This window comes from Lepidochelys olivacea, assembly GCF_965140295.1.
Source record: "Lepidochelys olivacea isolate rLepOli2 genome assembly, chromosome: 2".
NCBI lineage: Eukaryota > Metazoa > Chordata > Testudines > Cheloniidae > Lepidochelys > Lepidochelys olivacea.
In genome coordinates this window covers 8,938,409-8,952,874 of record NC_140412.1, presented here as the reverse complement: position 1 = coordinate 8,952,874, position 14,466 = coordinate 8,938,409, and the positions used below count along the sequence as shown (strand labels likewise).

Genomic DNA, 14,466 nt, shown 5'->3' with positions numbered 1-14,466 from the left:
ATCCCCTTTTAAACAATCTTTCCATGTAAGGGAAAAGCAACAAGGAGAGCCACGCCCTACCTAATTCAATATGAATGTCCTCGTAAACCCAGACAGATCCACTGGCTGTTCTCAGCAATTTCATCTCCATTTAATGGCTTCTATTCTGGACCAGTTCTTCTCAGGCACTACCCACGATTCATATCTGCAAAGAGTAGAAAACAGATCTCTCATTTACAGAGGTCCCAGATTACGCTATAAACATTGCAACCAACAGAAGCAGAGTAGTAAACATATCTTTTACTCATGAAAAACCTCATCAGAAAGTTTTGCGGGTTTTTTTTTTAAAACGTTAAGCATGGAAATTCCTACTTCCAGGGACACCACCTTCTTAGGAGAAAACTACTGTAAACATCTTTTAAAATCCACTGTTGTGGCAATTAACGCCCAAGATCATTATCACTGGAAAAGATTAGAGAAACTGGGGATACCTTGACCAGACAACGTGTTAAAACTACAGTTTGCCTTGTCTTCACTAGGATTCAAACATGTTTTAAAAATACACTTTCTTCCTAGTGTACACGTGACCTACATGTACGCACAGGACCCAGCACAATAGGGACTGATCTCCACAGGGGCTTTTAGGTACTACTATAATATAAAGTCCCCTGCCTTCCCACTTCTCTGGCACTTCTAGCACAAACCAAGGAAATAATTGTTCCACCCCTGCTCCAGAGAGCTACTCTCCTTAGTATCCACCTATTAGAGCTATCACATCCCATCTGTATTCATTACCATATCTTCCTCATTTACTAGACATGCAGCAGAGCAGCGCTGAAGCTTTAGTTACATACACATTCAATTCCTTCGAGATTATCGCTGTAACTGGCAGAGTTAATGCAGCCGGCCAGGAAGCCCAAGAGCCCTCAGCGATACACCCCCTCCTCCTGCCACGGTGAACAGTTGAAATATTTGCCACCCAATCTTGCTTAAAGAGGGAGAACCCCACATGAGGCAGATGCAAATCACAGGGGGTTAAAGTAAAGGAGAAAATCTCCCGTCTCTGCTCCATTCCCCTTACAGTTCAGTCTACTTTAACCACTGCTAGTCACAGTGCTTCAGCCATGATCCACCAAGCACTTAACCACGGGAGTGTCCTGGTGAATCTACCCAACATATGGCCCCAGGTACCAGAGTATCTCAGCACCGCACAATGCGTTTACCCACCAACGCCCCCACTGGGCAAGGAAATACGATTATACCCCCATTTCACAGCGGCACAGAGACGCCAAATAAAAGACCCGCTGGAGCCTGGGCACCAAGACCCAGCAAGGGGGAGCCCTCAGAACGCCTACCCTGTTATTTTTAACCCTACAGCCTGAGCCCTGTGAGTCAGGTCAGCTGACCGAGGCTGGGCTCAGACTCAGTGCTGCAGGTTTCTTTGCAGCATAGAGATACCCTTGCCCAAGCGAAACCTATGCCAGAGCAGGGAACTGAATCCAGGTTACCCGAGTCCCAGATTAGCACCCTAGCCACTGGGCAATCTTTTCCTCTTCTAATCAACAGGACTGCTTCCATGTTTTGTTGAATCGGGGCCTGTATGCATTGAGATGCCACAGTGATGGGCCACCTTATGCGAACAGAGCCCTTGTGGAGGGCAAGGGAATGAAGCGGATTTGGAGTTTACAGGCCAAACCCTTGGAGGTAGGCTCCAAAACAAAAAATCAGACAGTGTAACAGAGGTGACATCCTGGTGGGTTTCTCAAACTGGCCCCTCATAGATGCCTTGTCCAGTTACTCCCTGAAAATTCTCCTCTAGCAGAGACACATGGCGAGACTGTTGCCATTTTGTCCATGCCTGGAGGAAGGGGGGGGTGTCAGAATTGGACACAAAAGGGAAAGGTGAGACTCCTGCCTGCCCTAACTGCAGTATTACTGGGAGACAGGAATCGAGCACCTCTTCCTCTCAGTTTCCAAGATAGAACTCATTTATTCGTAGGCCTTGTCTATACCAGAGACGTTGCACCAGTTTCTCTGAAGTGATTTTAAAACTGATGTAGTTAAACCAATGCAAACCCCTAATGCAGACAAAACTCAACATGCATTAACTCTAGCTCTAAGTCAGGTCAGCAGGCATCGACACAACTCTTCCTCTATGGAAGTGGGGTGCCAAACGTATGGCTTTCAGGCCACATCTGGTCTGCCCGAAGCATCTGAGAGGCCTGCATGACATTTACATTGTACAAACTCTCAGCTTTCATTTAAAAAAGGAAAGGAGTACTTGTGGCACCTTAGAGACTAACCAATTTATTTGAGCATGAGCTTTCGTGAGCTACAGCTCACTTCATCAGATGCATACCATGGAAACTGCAGTAGACATTATATACACACAGAGACCATGAAACAATACCCCCTCCCACACCACTGTCCTGCTGGTAATAACTTATCTAAAGTGATCATCAAGTTGGGCCATTTCCAGCACAAATCCAGGTTTTCTCACCCTCCGCCCCCCCACACACAAACTCACTCTCCTGCTGGTAATAGCCCATCCAAAGTGACCACTCTCTTCACAATGTGTATGATAATCAAGGTGGGCCATTTCCTGCACAAATCCAGGTTCTCTCACCCTCTCACCCCCCTCCAAAAACCACACACACAAACTCAATCTCCTGCTGGTAATAGCTTATCCAAAGTGACCACTCTCCCTACAATGGGCATGATAATCAAGGTGGGCCATTTCCAGCATAAATCCAGGTTTTCTCACCCCTCCACCTCTATACACACACAAACTCACTCTCCTGCTGGTAATAGCTCATCCAAAGTGACCACTCTCCCTACAATGTGCATGGTAATCAAGGTGGGTCATTTCCAGCACAGATCTAGGCTCTCTCTTTTTCTTTAAAAAAGGGTTTCTAACTTTCATGGCTATGCAGAAAGCCTTCCAAAGTGAACACTGGGCACATGGATGCAGTATTGCCTTCCTGAGCCTACAGACAGAAGCAACAGTTTGGAGAGGCGGAACCACCTCAATCCCCAATGGAGCACATGGGAGCATCAATTTAAATGACCCTGCTGTCAACATTGACAATTGCACTGCCTATCATTTTGGTGGATGGAGAAAAGCCCAGGGGGTTGGGTAGTGGGAAAGTACACAGGGAAAGAAATGCAGTTGGAATAATAACGGAAGAGGGAGACAAAAGAAAAGATGGGCAAGTGTAACACTTTGGGGGTTACCCCAGGGGTGCAGGGTGAATCACTCCCACCTGTTTACAGCGCGAAGGAGCTTTGCCTATATCCACTGCGGGAAAATCACCCAAAATTACCGTCTGCTGACAACAAAACTGCCCCACTCCAGACTCCGCAAGCCCTGTGCTTCCCTCTGCAGGCTAGCAATTTGCACACCCCAGCCCTTAGGCTCCCTAAGTATCTGGGGCAAAGCAGAGAATGTGGGGCAAAAATCTATGGAAATTACCCCCAGAGTTCTGCTCTGACCCAGGGCTCAGGTTCCTCCAACCAGCTTGTACAACCCACTTTATTATCCTCGGATGCCCACTCCCTCGACTTCTGGGCACCGCAATGCACACACATTCGCAGCCTCCATGGAAGCAGTGCCCCCACTTCACTAGCTTCCACTCGGTGGAGCACGCTCCTTAGCGCACAGAACTTGTCGTGTCTACAGTAAAACCAAACAGACCTGACAAAGCTTAAGATAAAGATTCAAATAGAAGCCAGGATGAGGATTGGAAACATACGGTTATAGATCAAAGACAAACACAAAATGCCATCGAGAGCCTGTACTAATTAAGGAGTTCCTTTCCTGCCTAATAAGGTATTTCTCACGCAGTGGTCAGTCCGTCCAGTGCCTGTCCAGCCAAAACAGCTGGGATCTACTTTTCACGAGTCACTCCCACTGGCAGCGTCACCTCCATAATGGAGCCTATCTTGCATCCTTGTTTCTCCTATTATACAGTTCCAGATGTTTTGTCTTGTTTCATAACCAGGGCATTCCGGTAACTTCACTTGCCCATCATGGTCCCCCTATTCAAAATCCTTTTCTTGGGCTTGTTCACACTTTGGAAAGGCCCATGCCCACACCTTGTCTAGGCTGTCAACACTTGGCTGGGCTGGGCCGAAAGATGTCAACTGTTCTCAGTCTGGACCAAGTTAGCTCGGAGAACCACCCTGCCCCCGGTGACCAGTTTCACCCCCAACAGGTTTGGAACGCGCCATTCTACATGTTACACAACTCTTCAAATATTTTCCGTATATACATCTTGCAATACCCATGACAACCAGCGAGTTCTTCGTTTTTGGCAGATACCACATGAGCCCCTTCGGGGAAATACCATGAAAATGGCCACTGCAGGGGAAACGTGCCCAGCTGGGCATCTCTAGGCAAGTCCCTCGATATAGACTTGTAACCGTGTACCCCTGTCTGTTGCCAGCATGGGGCACTTGATTCACAGAAAGGAAGAAGGAAAAAAAGGGGGGCATGCATGTTTATCCACCAAGTGATATTAAAGTAAAAAAACTTGAAGAACAGTAACTATAAACTTTACCTACCTACAAAAGCCAGATTCTACCCTGGCTCGTTGTGCAACCCTCCCATTGACATTGGGGGCATGTGGCGGTGGGGGGGGGGAGAGGGGCCTGAATTTCTGCCCCGGCCTACAGACCAAGGACTGGAAGTGGAATTTTGACTTTTCTACTGAATGAGTGCAATGCCCTCCCTTGGTGGCACACTGAGGAAGGGCAGTCGTCAGTGTGTTGATGGAGCTTTGATGGTTGATCCAGAATCTGACAGTTCAACTTTGCAATCCCACCCAGCAGCTGTCAGACATGACAGGGACCAGGATTGTTGGCTTGGTGAGAGACATGTGAACCAACCAACTCTCATTTCCCCCCATCCTCTGAACACAGACTGGTTGAGGCTCTAGCTGGGACATCCCCCCTCTATCCTTTGTTTTCAGCATGGCCACAGCTCTCACTACCTATAGTCCTTGGTTCACTTCTAACTTGTGGGCCTGTGATAGCCCCTCTCTCTTCCCTAAACGACCACTGCCTTTGAAGATTCCTGTGCAGGGCTCAGTGGCTCTGACACGCTGCATTTCAGCTATGGCAGGACACTAGCAGAGTCCCAAAGACAATTCAGGCTGCTCCAGGCAAACAGCTGAAGCCAACCAGAGGGCAACCCATAAAGAGAGTTTGGACAGCCTGAAAGTCCATGAAGGTTTATTCTGACTGTTGCAACTCTCGTTCTGTGGCTCACTCACTGCAGATCAGCAACGTCCAATGCTGACAGCGTACAGTACTTTGCATCTGTAAGTCACAGAGCACTCTGCAAGTGAGTGAGTATTATCCCCATTTTACAGACACGGAAGATGGGGGCACAGGAAGATAAAGTGACTTTCCTATGGGCAGAGAGGGAGTCCATGCCTATGTGACGCTGACAGACCAGGTGCTAGCTCATGCCAGGGCCCCTAGGCCTCACTGAACACTGACAAATGCATAGCTGGAAACCATCTGGCTTACCGGTCAAATAGGTGTTAGATTTATAAAAACTGTGTTTGGTCTCTGTGAAATGCCTGTAAACTGCTGCGTGCATTAATACACTAACAATATCTATATTCCATGTGATATGGTAATATTTAAGCGTTTGCTCTGTGACTATGAAAGTGTTTGCTCTGAAACTATAAACCCAGTCAGGAGAAAAGCATTACCAAGTGTGAAATACTAGTTAACCACAAGAAGTGTCATCTCCTGCCCAACAAAAGAAGGCCCACAGACATCAGACAAGACTCTGTGGAACATCAGTGGATAAAAGACTTTGTTGATTGCTTCCCCTTAAACCCATGAAGAGGAGATGTGCACAACCGCTTGTCCCATCTGCTTGAGCTCTGGGGGAAGGGAATAATAATCCCTGTCAAGACAAAACAGTTCCCTCTCTGCTGCTTGAACTCTGAGGCAAAGCCTTCTAAGCATAAGCAAGAGATCCCCAGCTGTTTAGCTGCCAAGTGCTGTACATGTGACTGACACAAAGCCAACTGCAAACCCCTCATTCCCAGAATTCCTTCTCCTTACCCTTCAGAGTTCTCTTTGCCCCAGGCTATTCCTACAGACTTGTACCCATAAAGACAAGAACCAGGAATTGTGCCAATCACTGGTAACCCAGGCAGATCCCTTTGATGTCAGAATGCCTATAAAACACTAGTCTTTGGCCTGTACACTCCATTAAAATAAACATAACTTAACAAAATTATCACAGCCTATTTCAGTTACTGCTCTTTCTTCTGCCCTTGGAGCTTTATCACTAACCTTATCCAATGCCAATTTTAGCAGCTAGCAGAAGGAATTTTTGCCCAGCTGTATGGTATGCTGATGCCAAGTTCCAACTACAATGCAGCTATAATACAAGTTTGAACAACACAAGGTGAACCCAATGGACGGTGCAAAGAAAAGTTTTAATTTATAAATTCAGCCTAATGGCCCAAGCTCACACCTCAAACATCTGGGGCAAAGACGTACTTTACCTTTGTGGTGACTACAAAGTTAGATGTGTAACCACCCATACGATGCATTGTATCCGATTCCTCCCTCTGCGTATTTGTTTTCTAATTCTTCTTTTTATCAGATTACCTTACTTGTATACGCCAATACATATTTCTTTAAACTGCAATCAGAATAGATGGCAAAGAAATTACGAACACCAAAGCAAAAATCAATTAAAAACATCAGAGGAACACATTAATAAAAACAGGCAAGATACACAGCTTTTGAGAGGACATCTCAGAAATTGTTTCATTTTTCTGAGGTAGTGGGAAAAGGAAATTCGAATTGTCAATATTTTAAAGATACCTTTACCCAAGCAAAAGTCTAATCAGGGTTGCCCTTCCCCACAAAAAGAATGACAATCACATTGGAAAACTAGTGTTTAAAAAGGATCTAACATGTTGCTTTGATTTTCAAGGCAAAAACTTTTCAAATCTTGGGTAAAACTTTCAAAATTGCCTAAGTTAGAGAGCCCAAGTCCCATTTCCAAAAGTAACTTAAGCACTTGGGAGCTGAATGAGACTCAGGTACTTGTGAAGACCATAACTCTAGTCTCTAGAAATCAGGCTGTTAAATTCATATTTAGGCACCTAAAATGGAAGTGGCCCATTTTTCAAGAATGCTGGATTTAAGCAGACTACCTTTTAGACACGCAGGTGTGATTCTTTTGAATAAGGCAACTTCCAAATCCCTGTTCAGCATAAGCCCCTGAAACGTTCCTCTTCGGCTCCCAGCCATCAAATCAGGTAGTTTTGAGTTAAGTATGTTTTCAAGGTAAGAACATATGAAGTCAGCAAGCTGAAATCTTCATTCCTTTTTTAAAAGCAATTCAAAGCTAGTGTGGGTTTAGAACATGGGCTTCTTTCCAGTTCTGAACTTTAAAAAAGCTACTCCACCAAATTACTTCAGACTTGGTTTTAGGCTTTAAGTCTCAGTGAGATCTACAAAATAAACCAGGTCTAAAGACCAATCTGTACAAAGAAGTTCCAATTTGTATCATAGTAACTGGCATATTTGTAACGAGAGAGAGAGAGACGCATTTTAAAAAAGAGACAAGGTAGATAAAGTAACATCTTTTATTGGACCAACTGCTGTTGGTGAAAGAGACCAGCTTTCGAGCTCCACAGAGCTCTTCTTCAGGACCTGAAAAAGAGCTCCGTAGAGCTTGAAAGCTTGTCTCTTTCACCAGCAGAAGATATTACCTCACTCACCTTGTCTCTATCATATGCTGGAACCAACATGGCTAAAACAACACTGCTAACCATATTTTAAAGACAGACTCTAAGTACAAAGGAGACAGAGCTAAGGCAGAAGTTTCCATTTTAATTCTGCATTTCCTGATTTCTCAGTGTTTTATTTCTCAGCCCTAATGTTGTATTAATATGAGGGGACAGTAAAATGCATAGTCAAGCTTTTCCACAGTTTGCATACTCTGCTACATCAGTATGAGAGCTCCTGCTTCCTTATTTCACTGTGCTGAATTATATTTTTGGCCTGCAAAGTAAATAAAACAAAAAACTTTTTGGCACTGGTTGAAACTTTGCAATCCAAAAGTTCCAAGAAAACCAAAGCTTTTAATACACTAGTTTGTTCGTCAATAGTCTGATTTTTGAGGGACCTGACCCTGCATTTAGAGAGAGGAGCATTGCATTGACAACAATATTTTTGGTTCCTATGTGAAAACCCCTGTAATGCTCAGCTGCCAAGTCTTGAAAAAGTTCCCAGGAAACTAGCTACAGTTTGCAGAAAGTCTGTTCCTCAGCAGATCTCAAATAGAGCGTTCCCTTGCTGACTTACTGCCACCTTGAAAGGAAGGGCACATCAATCGTAGTGTTTGAGAAGTTGCAGAAACATTTCAGTGGCCAGCAAAGGGCCAATGATCCATCAAAGCCTCCCTCCATATCGAAACATGCCAGACTAAACTTCCAGATATTTTGCAGCTATCTGTCCAAGTACTCTACCTTTAATGTACTTATATAGGAAAATTTACCAGCACTTAACCAAAAACTTCCTTTCTTCTTGTGGGAAAGTCCACAAAACCAACCTACCCAGCACAAGGATTATAATTAGAGGAGCTAGAACAGTCGTGCACTCTTCCACTTTCCTTCTAAGTGTGTTTTATATTACCTCTCTGCTCCAGTAGCTGGGGTCAAAATCTGAAGTTGCTCTGCGGTAGGAAGCGTTTATATGAATTTATTGTTTTAAATAACCTATGAATTAAAGTTTAAATGACTTAGCTCTACAAAGTAGCTTTGGAAGTATCTCACATTGGCTAGGTCTCTACAGGTGTGGCTACTCCCAGCCTGCCTTGATAGACAGGTTTGGTTCCACTGTAACACACCTGCGTGCTTTCCCGCTAGAAAAGGAAATTTCCAGTAAGTTACAATTTTCTGATTTTTTGCAGGGAAATTCTGCGGATCCAGTACAATGGGATCCATTACAATAGCAGTGTCTCACCAAGGGGGAAACAAAGGATGAACAACGAGATTTATATTACAGAAACAGTGGAGACCTGGGAGTTCCACTGGTAGGGTGTTGCAATGATCGTGGCTGGAAGATGACCATGGGGAAGACCAAAGACTCGGTACGTGGACCAGATCTGAAGTAGACTTTAGAGAGACCAATTTGCACAACAAGCCAAGTGTACAATCATGAGTTTTGGAAGAAGGCTATAAAAGTTGCTGACCCAGAAAAGGGAAGTGACAACAAAGATGATGAAAAGATCAGTGACTGGCTGGGCACAGTAAAGATAAAGAAGAGATCAGTTATCCAGCGAACACAGTAAGCAGTGCCCTTTCTCCAATGGCAAGGACCAATAAGGCCTGCACATGTAATTTATTTTAAAAACAAACACACACACACACACAATCTCAGTGAAGGTGTAGAAACATTATAAGGAGGCCATGCAACATTTCGTTATATGTTTCATACTAGTAGCTGAAAACTCGTGCTGTCACACAGGTGTAAATTGTAAAGGCATGTAAAAAATATAACAATGGCTGAAAACTTAAAACTTGGATGGTAACAGACTGCAAACCCCAGAGATGACTGAACCTGGTGATATTCTGAAGAAGAACTCTCAGTCATGCTTGTAGCTACTCGTATTACTCCACATGGACTCAGACATTTCAGGTTTCAGAGATAGAGTGACAATGCTGGAATCTGATGATACATATTCCTCCTATCCCCCCCAATTTCTTGTAACCCGCTTCATTTGCGGAATAAAGGCTGTGTTAACTCTTATCCATGACTTAGCCCTCATGAGACATGTGGTACTACCATTCCCCAACCGGACGTTAACTTCCAGAACTGCTCCTTTCTATTGTGACTGCAAACAGGATGACAACCTTTAAAGATAGAAAATCTATGGGCACTTCTGACAAGGGATCAAAAGATGCTTTGACAGAGTGTTTAGATTTAGGTCTCAAGAGCAAGTTCTAATTGGTGTAGATTTAAGAAGCATGGCATCTTTAAGAAAGCTACTTACATCTGGATGAGAGGACAGTCGCTCACTTACTGTCTCTAGTGAGCTGGAAATGGTTACCACCTGGACATTAGAGTCTGAGATTTTAGGCCCATATCAAGACTTTAAGAGCTCCAAGAAAGATAGGCTTTGGTCTTTTCTTGACCGGATCCATCCATTCCAATGGCTTACCCCAATGTCTTACCCCTAGACCGGGCCCTTGAAGATGCTCTTTTTGTGGAACATTTTCTCAAAGATAAAAGTTATGATAAATACCTTTCCTATTTTAACTGGAACCTCTCAAATGTCCGGTAGCTAGACTAACTACTCTGTGCTCGGATGTGGAATCTAGTCCTTGAGAGCAGATCCTCCTTGGACAGGAGGCATAACTGAATGGTGGTTTTGTTGTGTGAGTCAGATACAAAAACCAGGATGGGGCCACCCAACTCATTGCATTTTATTGTCCTGGAGAATACAGTAAACAGAAAGACAGTCGTGCTTCTGGCCATGGGAGAAAGTGCCCAGTCATAGCTGTGGCCTATTAATCTCTTCGTACGGAATATGACTTCAGCATCTTTGCAAGATCCTGGAGGCAAACGGGTCTTCTGGGGGTTTGGGGAGGAATGACAATTCGGGGCCTGAGTTTCCACCAGAACACTTTGGGAAGGAACAAAGACAAATTAGCCTCACACTGAGCGTACCCTGATCGTACAGAATCCCCAGCCCCCTGCTATGTAGGGCAGAGGGAGAGTGGCCTCCCTGTTCTGAGATAAGGTATCAATGAGGGGGAATCTGAAAGGAGAACCACAGCTGCTGTATTATAGAAATAAGTCTAACACTTGAAAGGGTCACTCTTGAGATGATCCCTAGATAGGCTCCTTGAACTTTGTAGATACATCCGAAGCTCCCTCTGCCCTGCCCCGCTTCCAGGAGAGGAATGAGACACCTTCCCAGGCAGCACACTAACCTAACTAGTGCTTTTTATGTAGCCTGTTGTAAAACTAGGCAAACGTCTAGATGAGTTGATGGCCCCCCGGAAGACCTCTACATACCCCTGGTTGAGAACCACTGCTCCAGACCTTACTGTCCAAAGTCAAACGTAAGGGAAGATTGAGAAGTACTCTGGAACTGCAAATGTACAGGATTAAGAATTAGGCGTATAAAAGCAATTGTCCATGAGTTCTGGAGATTACAGACCACACTCGAAACAACTCAGGAAAGCCACCATCAGATCATTGTAGGTATGTGGGAAATATAAGTCAGAGTCTGCAGAACTTCTGGGATTCTCATTACAACAGAAGCAACAATAACTGCTAGAGTCAAGGTTGCAGATCTCTGTTCATCCTAACCTGGTGTCCTGTATCCAGGTCACTCAACTTTCTGGAACTTTTGCCTTTAGAGCTTAAGCTTTCCAGGCTTAGTTACTGCTCAAAAGTGAAGCTCTCTGTTAAGTTTGAGCAAAAAAGTTCAGTCATTTTTGGGGTAGAAGGAAAGATGAACATTCTCTTGCTAAGTCGCTGAAGGCAATCATGCCAAAATATGCATTCCCAAATGACCTGCCACCCACCCACCCACACACACTTGGGGAGCTTGGCCTCATTCACTGTGCATCACACAAGGTACAGGTAGATGGAGAACAGCTCTTCTCCTGCAGAACTTAGCAGCTCCATTACCATGCAACTGTTAAGAGGGTGTGGATGTTGTTCTCAAAGAAGAGACATGTAACATATGCTGCTGATCGGATCAGCCCTAAAAAGCTCTGGGTGCCTTACCTGACCATTATGCCCACCCCCAGATGCTGAAAATAGAATTTGGGCTCCTGCCTCTAGAGTTCTTTCTAAGCGACACCAATTGGTAGAAGCATTAGATTCTCTGACCAACCAGCCTGCTACTTTAACAAATGACTTCTGTCCTGTAATGTGTTCCACAGGAAAGTGTATAGCTAATAGGTTCTACTTCTAGTAACCTGCTTCTACCTCTGAGTAAGAGAGTTTTCTCATTTTTTAAATTGATAATCTTCATTGCAGATGGTTATGACCCAATCCCCCAGCTTTTAGTAGATCTGGACATAATACCAGGATTTTTCCCACAACAGTTTTCCATGGGAAAAGTCCCCTTTCCAAAATTTTCCCCCATAAGGAAATTACAGATCTTCTGCAAGAAATTAAAAAAGAAGTAGGCCTTTTGGCCCACTTTCAGGCCATTCCCCTCTGCCTTGCAACTTTCGCTAGTTGGGAGAACTGCCAGAAAATAGAAACAACCCCAACATGAAAAGTTTCAAAAAAGCTGTTTACCCAAAAAATTGCTTTGAAACTGACGTTCTTCATGAACAATTTTGTTCTCAACTAAACCTTTTTCCAAAGGAAAAAACAGTTTCCGCTTCCGCTGAGAAGTTTCTAGCCAGCTCTAGCCTTTAGTGATGCAAGCTTCACAGCATCTTGGGAGTCAGATGTGAATTTTTTCACTTCTATTAATTTTATTAATGGATTACATTAAGTGAAGTAAGGCAAAAGGAAGCCCATTAAATGAGCACAGGAGCTTTGAGCGACAGAAAAGCGAGACCTTGACCTGAACTCACCTCTTTGTGGGCAGATTCACCCAAATGAGTTACTTCAGAGACTGGTATTTAAAACCATTTCATTTTCAGCAAGATTGTAAATAAAATAAGCTCCTACCTTCAATACATTACGACTTAAATTTTAAGTCGGGTAAGGACAAGGTGGCCTTTTACACATGATAAATAAAAGTCAGCTTTTATATACACACACTTTAAAATAAGCCTGCAAATATTAAAACACAGGCTTTTAAAATAAATAAGATTCACCCCCACTGGAACAATCATTCTCTGTTGAAACACATTTCCCTCCCCACTTCAGACATCTGGTCACCATATCGCAAACTTCAAGGCTATTAAAAGGTATCCTCCCCACCAGCCAGTTTTATTGGACATATTTTAAAAACCCACCACCTTTGTGATGGATTTGAAAAAACCCAATAAAAGATGTGTGTACACATTTAAGTGGCATCACCATTCTGAAAAGTCATATTTCTATCTCAGTTTTTCTTTAACCTACTGTTATAAGCACATCGAAGGTTTAGACGTATCTTTTCCCCCCAAGGTGCTTACTCTGTGCATTTGACTCACTGTGTTCAGACGGTTTTGTAGAGTCGGGCACTTCTCTATCCGTGTCGGTCTTTCACAAACTAGTAAAGGGAGGTGGCAGTTGAAATTATATATGAAAATTTGATTGTAAAATAAATCAAAATTAGGGCTCAGGTGCAATGACAGAAACTACTTGTAACTCCTGTTTCAAAAGGGACTCAATTTCAAGCTGATAGCGTCCCTTTAAACTCTGCAAACTTCATTAACAGATGTAGGATAGTCTTGTGCCAATTTATCTTGGTGTCTGGTACCAAATGGGATACAATGGACATCAAAGCATTCCTAAGATTTGCTGGTGAAGATGGATAGGCAGCAGTCTGCACTCTCTCCCACCTTCCCCCCAACACACACACACACACTCACTCACTCAGCTGGTTCTCAGAGGACCGGTGGCCAGAAGAATACTATTGCTACTTTCCAGAGATTTTTCTTTCGCTCTAGAGGTTTGTTTCAATTGAAATTTGAGGGCTTGGATCTTCCCGCTAATCTTCTTCTAATCAGTTTAACTGGTCACAAATGATCAGCGCTCCCAGATTTCTCAGACTTTCATCCCAACATTGGCACAAGTCAGATCAAATGTTTAGAGGTGATGAGGGGCCAGGGAAAAGGAGAAAGAATTGTTCTCTTAATGGAGCTCTACAGCTACCTCCATCTGGGGTGGCCAGGTGCCAGGTTTTCAACCGGACATTGGGGACCTGACAGTGTCCAGTCAGATCTACACCCAAAGTCTGGTTACTGCAGGCTGGGGACGTGGGGAGGTGCCGGGTCATGACCCACGCCAAACTCTACTCAGCCAGGGCTGCCTCCTACCTGCATCAAGTAGCTGCAACTCCCAGCCCCTGCTTCCCAGATGAGTTCCTCCCAACCCAGGAGGTGCGGGGTGGGGAGACGGAAAAAGCAGTGAGCAACGGAGGAAGGGGGGGAAAGAGGAGAAAATGGGGGCATGGCCTGGGAGGGAAAGGGCAGGGGCGGGGAGATTCCAGCACTTGTGCTGGAGTGTCCGTTTTTTAAATATTACGGAGTTGGGAAACCTATCTCATAAAAGGACAGTTCACTGCAATCAAGATAAGCCAAACTTTTTCATCCAGTAATGAGAGAATCGTCTTCTCTGCCCCTTAACAGCGAAGAGTATTTTCTCTTGCACATTCCTCTGCCTCCAGTAATCTTGTGAGAACCTAGAGAGACTGCAATTCTGAAACCTGAATCTTCCCTGCTGGCAATTCTGCAGGCTTCCTAGAAGCAATGGCCAAGAACATTTGGTCAGCATCCCCGAGTAGCATTCCACCGGACACCAGAATAGAGTTTTCTATAG

General features: G+C 44.3%; 1 protein-coding gene across 5 annotated transcripts in view; it reads right to left on the bottom strand.

Moving 5' to 3' along the window:
• PTP4A3 (protein tyrosine phosphatase 4A3) overlaps window positions 1-14,466 on the bottom strand; it is a 169,937-nt gene that overhangs the window by 120,416 nt on the left and 35,055 nt on the right. For 4 of the 5 annotated variants that reach the window (XM_084618690.1, XM_084618693.1, XM_084618696.1 and 1 more), the window contains one exon: window positions 61-184. The gene's annotated coding sequence lies outside the window, so the exon portion shown is untranslated. Of the gene's footprint in view, window positions 1-60; window positions 185-13,136; window positions 13,251-14,466 lie in introns of those variants that run through there. The other variant, XM_084618694.1, reaches the window with a different exon arrangement.